The following is a 14,289-nucleotide window of genomic DNA, read 5'->3' as shown; positions in this document are numbered from 1 at the left end:
GGCACCATGATTCCTGGTCGAACAACCTTTTGTTTTTGTCTGCCACATGAGGGCAGACTTGGTAACAAAAAGGGAAATATCCGTCCATATATGTGATCAATAAAAGCTAGTGTTATTCTGATACAGCAACGGTATGTATTTAAATAATCTGGTACTTCCCTGGGATTGTGCTGACAAGAAATATTTGAAATGGGAAATAGTTATTTAAACCCACCCTTATTTTTGATATGCTCTACGAATCTGTCCAAACGCTCATAGGTTTGGAAGTTATGCAGAATAATCTCTAAATTTTTTAGCACTCAAATTATGGGACTAAAAACCATCCAATCAACCATATACCTTGCACCTCACCCAAATATCACTTCTTCAGACTACTTTCAAAGTGGATGGTTTGGTTGTGCTACCACTTGTCAGCTGTGTGACTTTGGGCAAATCACTTAATTTCTCAGTACCTCAGTTACCTCATCTGTAAAATGGGGATTAAGACTGTGGGCCTTGTGTGGGACAACCTAATTACCTTGTATCTACCCCAGCGCTTAGAACAGGGCTTGGCACATAGTAAGCGCTTAACAAATGCCTATATTATTATTACTTATGGCTTGCAGCCACAAGAGGGCCAGGCTAGTTTTAAATTTTGTTTTTCCTCTCCCTCTTTGTCTTTTTTAGATAAACTTTTACACACACTTTCTATTTCTTTTGATCAAATGAGCTGCTTTCCATCTCCCTCCTTTGCTTTTTATTTTCAGTTTGATATTTTATAACTGATAAACATAAAATGGTCTCCTGGTCCTCTTACCTTCGTGATCCAGTTTCTGTTCATTATCGTCATCAACAGCATTTGCACACCAACAGTGCGCAGAGCACTCTAGTGCCAAGTGCTTAGTACAGTGCTCTGCACACTGTAAGCACTCAATAAATACAACTGAATGAATGAATGTAATAGGTGCTTGAGACCATTCAAAAGAAATAAAAGCTATGGATTTGGCCTTGAGTAGTTAAGCTTAAGGGCAGGGAATGTCTATCAATTCTTGTACTCTCCCAAGTGCATATAGAAAGCACTCAGCAAATACTATTGAATAAGTAGTAATCTAATGGGAACTCACAAATGTCAGTTTTCTGTACAAAATGTAATAGGGCAGCGTGGCCTACAGGAAGGAGCAGAGGGCTGGCTGTGCGGGGACCTAGGTTCTCATCCTAGCTCTGTTCCTGGCCTCCTGTGTGACTGTGGGCAAGTCACTTAACCTTTCTGGGCTTCAGTTTCCTTGACTGTAAAAACCTCTTCCCTACCTTACAATAATGTTGAAGATAAAATGAGATAATTGTTGTCAGTGGACTTTGTTAAAATGGAAAGCTCTAATCAAAAACAAGGTGGTGTTATTTTGGGGAGTCTTGTGAATGAGAGAATGTAATTAATCTGCATATTGCTTCATTCTAATCCTCACAAGATTCAAAACTTCTTGAGGGCAAAAATCAGGTCTCCCAATTGTTGTACTCTCAAGTACTTAGAACAATGCCTAGTAAACATTAAGCACTCAGGTGGCCTACGGGATAGAGCAAGGGCTTGGAAGTCAGGAGGAACTGGATTCTAATCCTGGCTCCACCACTTATCTGCTGTGTGATCTAGGGCAAGTCAACTTCTCTGTGCCTGTTTTCTCATCTGTATAATGGGGATTAAGACTCTGAGCCCCACACAGGACAAGGACTGTGTCCAACCTAATTAGCTTATATCTACCCCAGCGCTTTGTACATGGCTTAGAAACTTCCATCAAAAGTAAATACCATTGATTGATTAAGGGGGAGTCTTCTGATAAACCATCCCTATAAATACTTAATTTTGTAGCTTAAAAGTTTATTTAAAAGTGTAGAAATGAAATAATTTTTTCATAAAGAAACTCAAAGGATTCATCCCGCAGCTCCTGAACCTTGTTAAATAGATGTTCTAGGAAATATTCTGTATTTATGTTTCTGCTTCCAGAAAACATCAAAGGAAACTATACAATGCACTTGCAGAAACATGAAATAGCCTGAAGACCCTGCTGATTCTTTTTCTACAAACACTGTGAGCCTTGCCCCAAAAACACCTTTTACAAGTAACTTTAACATTTTTCTTTCTGAGCTGGCATGACGAGAAATATAGTTGACTACCTTTCAATCAGTCATATTTTCTGAGCACTATACTAAAAACTTGAGCGAGTACAACAGATTTGATAGGCATGTTCCCCACCCACAAGGAACTTACACCTTAGAGGGAGAGACAGACATTAAAATAAATGACAAATGTGTACATAAATTTGGGGTGAATATCAAGTGCTTAAAGGGAACAGATACAAATACATGGATGATGCACTAGGAAGGCGGTTAGGGAAAATGAGGGTTTAGTTGGGGGAGGCCTCTTGGAGGAGGTGTGATTTTAATAAGGCTTTGAAGGTGGAGATCGTTGTCGGTTGTATGTGAGGGGGGAGGGAGTTCTAGGCCAGAGGGAGGATGTAAGAAAGGGGTCTGCAGCATCTAGATAGACAAAATCAAGGTTCAGTGAGTAGGTAGATTAGGGTTGGAGGAGCAAAGTGTGTGGATGGCTTGTAGTAAGAATTCAGCAAGGTAAGGTAGGAGGGGATGAGCTGATTGAGTAATTTCAAGTAAATGGTAAGAAATTTCTGTTTGCGGAGGTGGATGGGCAACCACTGGAGGTTCTTGAGTGAGATGTGGACTGAATGGATTTTTAGAAAAATGATCTGGGTATGGACTGGAGAGGGGAGAGACTGACTGACCTCAGGGAGGTCAATGAGGAGAGTGATTCAGTCGTCAAGGTGGGAAGTGATGAGGGCTGAGATCAATGTGGAAGCAGTTTAGATGGAGAGTGGATTTTAGCAATGGTGTGAGGGTAGAACTGACAGGATTTGGTGACATATTGAATATATTTCAGATTGAAATTGGATATTCAGTTCTTTAACATTCCAGTTAATTTCTAGGTTTGCTAAAGTGGGAGTACTCTAATTTCGTAGATTAAGTTTTTATTCTGTCCTTAATCCTCAGACAATATTTTCTGTTCTTGCAAAGTCATTGGATTTGGGTAATTTGTCAAAAGTTATTATTAATGACAAGACTGTGTATACACACTCTTATAATGCAGGGATTAAGCTCTAGAAAGACCTCCTATTAATGGAAATTGATTTACCATATGTGCATTTTGACTGATGACTCATTTTTTCTAATGTCACATATTGTAATATATGGAGTGATGTGCTTGAAGAACATTCCCTTACTCTCTAGCGGTGTTTTATCTGAAACTTGCATAGTGGAAGAACTATATGTACCTATAATTATGATCAGAATCTAGACTAGTGGACCAGAAGTATATATTAGGACTTCTTAATTGAAGTTGCAGTTCTCTCACCCTGTCCAGAAAATGAGTTTCAGTGAAACCCACTATTTTATGGCAAGTGTTGTGACTAGACCTTTTTGCATCCTCCTTTGTGAAGCTAATTTTTTCACCCATTCTAAAATCCTTGCTAACCTTGCTGTTGTCCTGTGAACTTTATTCATTTATTGTTTAATGGTATTCCCTAAGCACTTTGTGCCAGGCACTGTACTAAACTCTGGAGTAGATACAAGGTAATCTGGTTGGACACAGTCTTTGTCCCACATAGGGCTCACTGTCTTACTCTCCATTTTACAGCTGAGGTAACTGAGGCACAGAGAAGTTAAGTGACTTGCCGAAGGTCACAGCAGACAAGTGGTGGAGCCGTGATTAAAATCCAGGTCCTCTCATTCCCAGGTCTGTGCTTTTTCCACTAGGCCATGCTTCTTTTCACAACAGAGGAGCACTTTCGCTTTCTCCCCTTAGCAGCATTACTGATCATCTGCCATCAACTCCCATGCCTATCAGTCTCAACCTACTATTCCAAATCTTTCTCTCCCTGGGGAAACTCTCAATGTTCCCTCTCCACCCACTTTTTCACCCCTGTGATGTCCTTGCCAACTATTTAGATAAAATCAAAACCACCAGGTGTGAGCTTGCAAATCTCCCTTCACCTCAGCTTCTTCAATCCCACTTATCTAGTTTCTCGTCCCTCTGGGCTGCCTTTAGAGGAGATCTGCCCCCCGTTTTCAAAATTCATCCCTTCACCTGTGCCTCTGACCCACCCTGTTTCACCTTTAAAAAACATTTTTGCCCTTTCTTCTCACTGACTGCCACCTTCATCACTCTGATCATTTCTGCTTCCCTTCTGCTTTCAAACACACCCACTCCACCCCATTCTAAAAATGTCTTTGAACCCCACAGCACCATCCAGTTGCTGCCCCACATGCTTCCATCCTCTCCATACTTTTTAAGGGGGTTGGGTGCATCTTTTGCCTCCAACTCTCTTCAACCCAACACCCCTTAACTGCACTAAGACCACTATTTCCAAGGTCATCAGCAATAATAATAATTGTATTTGTTATGAAGCGCTGGGGTGGATACTCGTCCGTTCAACTGCATATATTTCCATTACCCTATTTATTTTGTTAATGAATTGTACATCACCTCGATTCTATTTAGTTGCCATTGTTTTTATGAGATGTTCTTCCCCTTGACTCTATTTATTGCCATTGTTCTTGTCTGTCCGTCTCCCCCGATTAGACTGTAAGCCCGTCAAACGGCAGGGACTGTCTCTATCTGTTGCCGACTTGTTCATCCCAAGCGCTTAGTACAGTGCTCTGCACATAGTAAGCGCTCAATAAATACTATTGAATGAATGAATGAATACAAGCAAATCAGGTTGGTCACAGTCCCTGTCCCACATGGGGCTCACAGTCCCTGTCCCACATGGGGCTCACAGTCTCAATCCCCATTTTACAGATGAGGTTAACTGAGACACAGAGAAGTGAATCGACTTGCTCAAGGTGTCACAGCAGACAGGTGGCAAAGCCAGGATTAGAACCTATAACCTCTGACTCCCAGGTCTATGCACTATCCACTTTGCCATGCTGCTTCTAAAACTTCTTGCCAAAGACAAAACTGTGCCTTAATTGTTTTCAGCCTCTCTGATGTCTTTGATGCTGATGATGACCCCTCCTTTTTCTGGGAAACACTATTTAACTTTGCTTTTTTAGATCCTAGATACAGTTTTCTCTTGGTTCTCCCTACCTCTTTAGTTGATCCTTCAGAGTCTTTTTTGCCATATCCTCCTCTGCCCGCTACAGCTAATTGTGGGTGGCCCTCAACGCTCTGTTCCTCTTCTTTTCTTACTGTATACTCACTTTATCTGTGCTATCTATCTCCTCTTCAGCAATCTCACATTTCTTCCAGCCGCCAGAACATCTCTACCTGGGTGCCTGGTTTGGCACCTCAATCTCAACATGTCTAAAGCTAAACTCCTCATCTTCTCTCCCAAATCCTCTCCTTCACCTCACTGTCCCATTACTATTGATTATACTATCATTTTGTGGCTGTTTTTTTAATTGAATTACATTTGTTGTTCCTATATGTATAAACTGTACCAGAGGCTCAACTGTGTTAAGCTGGAAATATGCTACTAGGTCATGGATTCTGCCCAATCCTATTCTTTGGGATCTGGCTTTTTAAAATCTCTTTAATTAGTATTTTCATTTCCCACCCTCCCTCTTAAAACAGCAGTCTGCTTCCTCCCTCCACTTCTCTTCCCAAACTAGAGTAGAGAATTGGGAATTGAATTTAGAAGTTTGGAGGTGACTCTTGGGAGGACCAGTAGGGAAACCCAGTTCTGGAATATTGAAATCAAGCTAACTGGGGTTCTCAAGCCCTTTAAATTTGAGCAATGTGATGGTTTCTGAAAACTGGATAATGATGTTCACATATAGCCTATTTACCAGATACACCAATGACATATATCATAGTCAATCCATCAGTTATACTTATTAAGCCCTTACTATTTGTGGAGCACTGTACTAAGCACTTGGGAGAGTACAGTATGACAGAGTTGGTCGACATGTTCCCTGCCATTTTACCAATCTAGAGGGGCACTGAGAGGTTGAAATAGGGTAAGTGAATTGTTTTAAATGATTATGATTTCATTCTGTTCCTAATGAAAACGTTTACATTCTTCAATGTTTTGAACTTTTGGGATATACTTTACACTTCTGAGAGTAGGAAGGGAAGATGTTGAGCTTGGATTAGTCAGGAAGAGTCCATTGTTGTTGTTTTTTTAAAAATTATTTTTTAGTCAATTGATTGGCCAGTATTCAACTTTCCTTAAGTTAAGAAGAGATATTTTTAGATTTTCTGAAGAACTAAGGTTATGGTGCCCATATTTGGCACTCTGTGAACTGCTAGGGTAGATTTGATCTAGCTTTCAAAAATCTTACTTAACTGGTAGTTTAACATTTATTTTGCATGATGTAGGTTGGTTTTTTTATTCACAGTCCCATTTATTTTTTCTGGTCCCATGCAGTACACATCAATATAAAAAGAATCAGTAAAACAACATCTTAAGAAACTATTTAACATTGCAATATAATTGTCTGTATATTTATCACATCAATACACTAGAACATGAATGAACTGTAGTAAGCATAATAGCAGTAGTAAAAAGTATATAATGCTTATTTCCAATGCTTCCTTTCTCTTAGAGTAATATACCATATTATAATGGGGTAGAAATTAATGTCATAACCTCTTAATAACTAGAACATAAATACAAATGGAAGCTGCTAAAAGCAGTGGAAGGTTGAGAAGTTGGGAAACAGAAAAGAACTGCGAACTGAAGCTCTTCTCCTAGGGTACAGATTTTTTGCCCCATCGGGCTTTGCTACTGCCATCAGCCTGGCCACCCTCAGAAATATTTGGATGTGGATGACTAAAGAACCAAGGAGTTTCTGGTTGCAATTGTGATAAAATTGTAATACGCATATTTGTTTCTATTGAAACCCACAGGTAAGGAGCCAGAATTTCCTAAGAGATTTGTCAAAGGGCAAAGAGTTGACTCTGTGAGTGACCCAATTTCCATCTCTCTGAGGGCTCCCAGGACCAGCTAGGATTTCCTTGAATCAGGTGAGTGTCCTGCCCTTGTTTGTGGGAGAGGAAATGGGAAGAGGGACCCAGTGAGGATGTCTTTTGTGGGAGCATCCACAGGTTGCTGAGACTGGCTCTGACCCCAGCCACTCTAACCCAAAAGTTTAGAAAATGAGTAATGCCATTCCTGATTCTGACCAGTCCTGGGCTCAGTTCTCAGGAAGTGGCAACAGGATGCTTGGAGGAATTGTGTGAAATGGTGGTTCTCTTCTAATGGTTAGTGATTACAGTGGCTAAGGATTACTATGTCTTCCCCCACCCCACCTCCTCAACCTATTATGGACCACTTGTTCATGAATTTACAACTCTTCAAATTTACTGGTATTTTCAGTCTGCAAAACTTTCTGTGGTAACAAATTGTGCATCCTACCTGCTGTGTGAAGAAGTATCCTTCTTGTTCATTTGGAAATTGTCCCCCCCAATTTGCTCCCTCCAAAAGTCATATCACTGGGTCAGGGCCTCTGGCATAGTGGACCGTTGTGGGCTTGGGATTCAGAAGGTCATGGGTTTTAAACCTGCCTTCATCACTTGTCTTCTTTGTGACCTTGGGCAAGTCACTTCACTTCTCCGTGTGCCTCAGTTACCTCATCTGTAAAATGGGGATTGAAACTGTGAGCCCCATGAGGGATGGGGACTCTGTTCAACCCAATTCGCTTGGATCCACTCCAGTGCTTCATAAGGTGCCTGGCACATAGTAAGTGCTTAACAAATACCACAATTATTATTATTAGAATATGATCTGTTCTCTTATCATAGGAGTTGCATTTTTACAGTACTCTGCTTTAAGGAAAATGGTTGTTGTAGTGACATCTGACCCCACAAAAATTCACCCACCATTTTTTCTGGAACTTCATTGTAGTGATTCCAGAAAAGTTCATGTTTTCATAAGAATGATCTTTAACTCTGCCATCACATTCTAGTTAAAATGCATAATGAAAACAAGCATTATAGCATAACTGAGTATTCTGTGTATACTACCTTGGACTAAAGTAGACAATTTGTTAAAAATGCATAACTTTATTCTTAAGATTAGGGCATTTTTTAGTAAATTTCTTCTTCAGAGCATTAATAGCCTGGTTCCCTGAAGAAGTTAATGGAGCATCTGTATTTCTGAAATTACAATTGGAGGGGGACTGAGGGTTTGGGAGATTGGTATAGTAATTCAAGTAGCTCTTTCTAAAAGCTGATTTCCTTTTCTACTTGGAATGATGTGGATTTCAAATTGCCCCTTTTGAGCTATAGAATTGTATGCAAATTCAAATTTTTTTAAAATATTTGTACTTTGCTTCCTTTTTAAAATATTGATAAATATGTGGATTTGAACTTGGAGACAAAGTTTTCTGTATAAATGCAGTCTTATTAAAAAGTGGGGAAAGTTAAAATGATGGCAGATTAGATTTACCTTTGTGATTATAGAACTTCCTCCTCCTTTTCCTGTTGTACCTTAGTTTTTCTGAGCAGTCGTGACAGATGGAAGTGGCAGGTGTGTCCTGACTGGAGGCTTTGTCTTGTAGAAATCCTGAAAAGCTGAGCATTAGTCAGCAGTGGACATCCCCAGTGCTCACCAGTTACTGATGGCAGATTTAAAGTGGTATAGACTGGGGTGCCAAGTTTTAATTTTGAGTTTGAGGGCAAATCAGGGATGACTCTAGTGGCCCCACTTCTGGTCCTTATTCGTCTCCAAGAGGCTGGGGGAGTGCTAACTAAGCTACCCATCTGGGCCAAAAGCTGGGTGGGGGCAAGCTGATGGCTTCATCCCCATAGTGTCAGTCCTCTGAGGACAATGATCATCCAAGGAACTGGAATCCTGGCTCACTCTCTTTCCAATAAAATACAAGAAATTTCTTAGAATGACCCCCAAATGATTAAATGGCACTCTTGGAAGGGGAAGAGAGCTCTTCTACATACAAGTCCATTAATGATACCTTAAATTTCCCAGGAGACTTTGGCCTGATAAAGTTTCTAAAGCAACAGGGGCCAAACCCACCTGGTGCCTGAAACATTCTCCATCATTCTGTAAAAGCTGCAATTGTTATTATCTTATTCACCAGTCCTGTTGCCTGCTAGGATACTGAAGGGGCTGGAAGCCTAGTGTGGAAAAGTGAGGATGGAGAAGAAATGGTGGCCAGGTAGACTTTGGGAAACTGCATGGTGCAGTGGATAGAGGATGGGCTTTGGAGTCAGGAGGTCACGGGTTCTAATTCTGACTCTGCCACATATCTGCCGTGTGATCTTGGTGAAGTCACTTCTCTGTGCCTCAGTTACCTCATCTGTAAAATGGAGATTAAGAGTGCAAGCCAAATGTGGGACAGGGACTGTGTCCAAGCTGATTAATGTGTACTACCCCATTGCTTAGAACAATGCTTGCTTGGCACATAGTAAGTGCTTAACAAGTACCATAATTATTATTAATTATTTTTGTGAGACTTCCTCCTCTAATTTATTTTAGGGTGCGTCTCCCCCTTAGATTGTAAGATTCTTCAGGGCAAGGATCATGCCTACTAAGTCTGTTACTTTCTTCCAAGGGCCTAGTGAAGTGCTGTACACAATAGGTACTCAAATGCTCTTGATTGATTGCTAGACCATGTATCCAACAGTAGGTGGAATATTCATGGATTTGGCTCTTTCCCCCACCAACCTGAAAGCCTCTGGTGGGATTCATTAAGGTTCTCTTTTCAGGTGTGGTGGCTGCATTTGGCCCAGCAGCTTCCACTTGACTCATTTCTGGGAGTCCTAGTGTGGCCACTATAATGAGGGCCTAATTGAGCTGGACTCTTCCAGGGTTCAGCCAGCAAAAGTAGGATTTCTACTACTGGTTGTACCATGAAAATTCTCACTGCCATCATCTGGACCAGAGCAACAGGGGTTTTACTTTGCCTGCCGTGGTCCAGATAGTGGTTGCAGAGTAGGTGGCAAGGTAAGCGATGCATGGCGCCTGCTTTGTCTTGTCTATCCCTCAATTGTTATCTGCCTGCCCTAATTGTCCCCTCTTCATCCTTTACTCTTCGGCCCTGCTCTGTCTGACTCTATCTCTTTCTGTCTTCCTTTTTTTATTCCTCTCTATCTTTTATTTTCTAGGTCTTGTCATGTAGAATCTGCATGTTGAATAACTGGAGCTGTCAGTTTAAGGAACATATGAAAACAATTATTTTAGATTACCTTTTTTCCTGTAGTTGCAGTGCCATATTTCTTAAATACTTATTGATATATCTTTCTAGGAGGAAGCGTACTAATTTACTTAAAGGTGAACCAAATAATAGTTAAATATGCAATACTAAATCACATTTAGTAGTTACCTTTGTAGATTTTAAATTGTTCATAGTATTTTGGAGAACAAGTTTAAAGAATGGCAGTGCATCTGTTCTGCAGAATCCTGAGTAAGGAGTGAAAGTTCCAAATAATCTGGCTCAGAAAGGCCCCTCAGAGAGCTGTGGGAAAAAATCATTAGCAAGTCTCCTGAAGTGTGAAAACAAGTAGTATATGCTAAACTCTGGGGTCTTCTGGGGCTCTACTTTCTTTCCTCTTAAATCTCAGCAGTGTAAATCCAGGACAAAATTAAATCAGGCTGGGAAAAGGTGCCCTTTAAACATATTTCTAGAGACAATAATACAATACCTTGAATATGTATTGACCTTTTTTTCCAAAGTTCTTTGGCCATTTTATCATTTTCTCCTCAAAATCCCTATAAGGTAAGGTATCTATGATGATCCCCTGTCCCCATTTTACATATGACTGAGACACAGAGAGGTTCATAGACTTGCCCAAGGCCTAACATAGACCAGAGCTGTGACAAGAGCTCAGGTTGATTCCCCAGACCTGATGTCTTTTCACTAGGAAATATTCATTCATTCATTCAATAGTATTTATTGAGCACTTACTATGTGCAGAGCACTGTACTAAGCACTTGGAATGTACAGTCCAGCAACAGATAGAGACAATCCCTGCCCAATGATGGGCTCACAGGCAATACCACCTAGGCTTTTGATCTGCCAACCCCTGAGCCCTACCTCTTTGTTTTCAGAAAGATTTTTCTTACCACCTAAGTGCAAGGGTTGCATTCCTTAGCCTGAGTGGGAGTCTGTGGTATCAGTTACTATGTTAGGGCCAGCATAGCCTAAGGCTTCCAGGCAAGTGAGAAAGTGGTTGACTATTAACTCTGCCCCTTCCCTGAAATGTAGCCATTGGTGATCTTCTTTAGCTTCTCTGTGAAGTCTGTTGGTGACTTGAAATTTTACTTTCAATTCTGATTCTATAATTGCCGTCTAGGTAAATTCTGGAGTCCAGTATTTTGGTGTTTCCGAGCCTGAAAAAAATGTCGACAATGGGGAAGAGTGGTGATAAGCTAACTCCTTTCAGTAGTAATGGAATTTATTAAATGCATCTGTGTATGGAGGTCTGTACTATCAGCATAGTTCAATGGAAAGAGTCCGGGCTTGGGAGTCAGAGGTCATGAGTTCGAATCCCGGCTCCACCACTTGTCAGCTGTGTGATTTTGGGCAAGTCACTTCACTTCTCTGTGCCTCATTTCCCTCATCTGTAAAATGGGGATTAAGGAGCCTCACGTGGGACAACCTGATTACCCTTTATCTACCCCACCACTTAGAACAGTGCTCTGCACATAAGTGCTTAACAAATACCAACATTTATTATTATTATGTGCTGGGAAAGAGTATACAAGTGGGAATTAGATACAGATCCTGACTCTCTAGGGGTTTACAATCTCAGGTCCAAAATAGCCACTCATAACATTTAGAGTGAGAGGTCAAAGGAAATTTGTGAAGAAACTGCCTTTGGTGAAGTGGCTTAAGGCAGACAATTACTCTTCCCCTCTTCAAAGCCTTATTGAAGGCACATCTCCTCCAAGAGGCCTTCCCAGACTAAACGCCCCCTTTCCTCTCTTCCATTCTGACTTGCTCCCTTTGTTCTTCCACACTGCCAGCCCCAAAGCACTTATGTACATATCTGTAACTTATTTATTTGCATTGCTGTCTGCCCCCACCCCCAGAGACTGTAAGCTTGTTATGGACAGGGAATGTGTCAGTTTATTGTTGTATTGTACTCTTCTAAGCACACAAAAAGCGCTCAATAAATAGAATTGAATGAATGAAAGGAGGTACCTCATCTATACAATGGAGATTAAAAGTGTGAACCCCACATGAGACATCCTGATAAATTTGTATCTATTCCAGCACTTGGAACGGTCCTTGGCACATAGTAGGTGCTTAACAAATAGCATCATTATTATATTATTATTTTTATTATTGTTGTTATTAAAGTCACATGGCAGACAAGTGATGGAACCAGCACTAGTAACAAGGACCTTTTTACTCCTAGGCCTGGGCTCTGACCCACTAGGCCATGCTGCTTCTCCACTCTGTTTCTGACCTTGCTAAGTTGCTAGCTCATATACTGATGCTATTGATGCCTGTTTACTTGTTTTGATGTCTGTCCCCACCCTTCTAGACTGTGAGCCCATTGCAGGCAGGGATTGTCTCTATCAGTTGCTGAATTGTACTTTCCAAGCGCTTAATTCAGTGCTGTGCACACAGTAAGCGCTCAATAAATACGATTGAATGAATCACTGCGTGGCTCAAGCAATGGGCTGGGGAGGTTGGGATTCTAGAGCTGCTGAGCTAAACGACCATAAAATCTGGTAGCCAGGGTAGGATGGGATTGGGGCTGCTTGAGCTTGAGCCAGGATAAGTAGACTGTTTGAGACAAGGGTAAAACAAGAAAATATGGAAATGGGAGAGTGACATTTGTACACTTGGCTTCTCTAACACCAGCCTACTCACTATACCTGGTTCTTGCCTCTGTTGCCATCAACCCCTTGCCCACTTCCTTTCTCTGGCCTGGAACTCCCTCCAGGGAGTTATAGAAGCAGCGTGGCGCAGTGGAAAGAGCACGGGCTTTGGAGTCAGGGCTCATGAGTTTGAATCCCAGCTCTGCCACTTGTCAGCTGTGTGACTGTGGGCAAGTCACTTAACTTCTCTGTGCCTCAGTTACCTCATCTGTAAAATGGGGATTAAGACTGTGAGCCCCACGTGGGACCATCTGATTCCTTGTGTCTACCCCAGCGCTTAGAACAGTGCTCTGCACATAGTAAGCGCTTAACAAATACCAACATTATTATTATTATTATTGCTCTGCACATAGTAAGCGCTTAACAAATACCAATATTATTAACATTATTAAGCACTCAATAAATACGATCGCCAGACATAGTAAGCACTTAGCAAATACCAAAAAAACCCAATACTCGTGCTAAGAGCAGGTATTAATTATTATTACTGTTGTTACTAATAGTACAATAAACATAAGTAATATTATCCCATTTTGGCAGGATATAGCTATAGTGCTCATTTTTCTGGGTGGTGGAGTTGTACAGTTTTCCTTATACATATCAGAATGTAGCCTGTGGGGTTTAATGATCTAAAAAAACAAAGCCCAGCAAAAAGAAAATCTAACTTTATAGTCAGCAGTGTATTTCCTTTTAAACTGCTGGTCTGGCTAAAGTGTCTCACTGATGAGCCAGCCCTGGATTTGCACTTAAAAATGTGATCAGTTAATTAAAAAAAAAATCCAAACCTATAAACATCCAGTTGAGGCTTCCAGGTCTGTGTAAGGTGAAATATAGCACTCTTATTTCTTGAAGTCCAGCCTCCCTTCTAAAAGTAGGGAATAGCATCCAATCGGGCCCCCAGATAAATAACCCGATGTCCCTCAGGTTTTCCATGGAGATGGCATTGAAAAAGAATCTTCTAGTGGAATATTTCCTGGTCCTAATTGTGGCAGTAATGATTTTTTTTGTTAATTTAAGCCATGGAAGTACAAGCAATATTTAATTTACCACCATTCACTTAGAGACTGCAGGTTTATCTCAACTGTCCGAAAAGACCCTTTGGTATATGTGGGAAAGATCTGGGACTTATTGTGCGGGGCAGAGTGGTGACTGCCTTTCCAACGTGATTACTCCTGTCTGTGGGTGGGCACTGGGGAAAAGCTGACTCATGTATAGCCAGTGGTGAGGCCAGGAAGTGAGGGGGCCCCAGGGACTACTGTGATTTGCCAGGTTACTTTCTAATAGTAATAATAACTGTGGTATTTAGCACCAAGCCCTGTTCTAAGCCCTGGAGTGAGTACAAGATCACCAGGCTGGACACAGTCCATGCTTCCTTAATTTTGGGGGGGGGGGGATGGAACTTTCCCCACTTCACCGGTCCCCAATCGGCTCACCATCACTATTTCCAGCAAGCCAG

Source organism: Ornithorhynchus anatinus, chromosome 6 (assembly GCF_004115215.2).
Source record: "Ornithorhynchus anatinus isolate Pmale09 chromosome 6, mOrnAna1.pri.v4, whole genome shotgun sequence".
NCBI lineage: Eukaryota > Metazoa > Chordata > Mammalia > Monotremata > Ornithorhynchidae > Ornithorhynchus > Ornithorhynchus anatinus.
The sequence above is the reverse complement of the archived record's forward strand: the minus strand, read 5'-3'. Positions refer to the sequence as shown.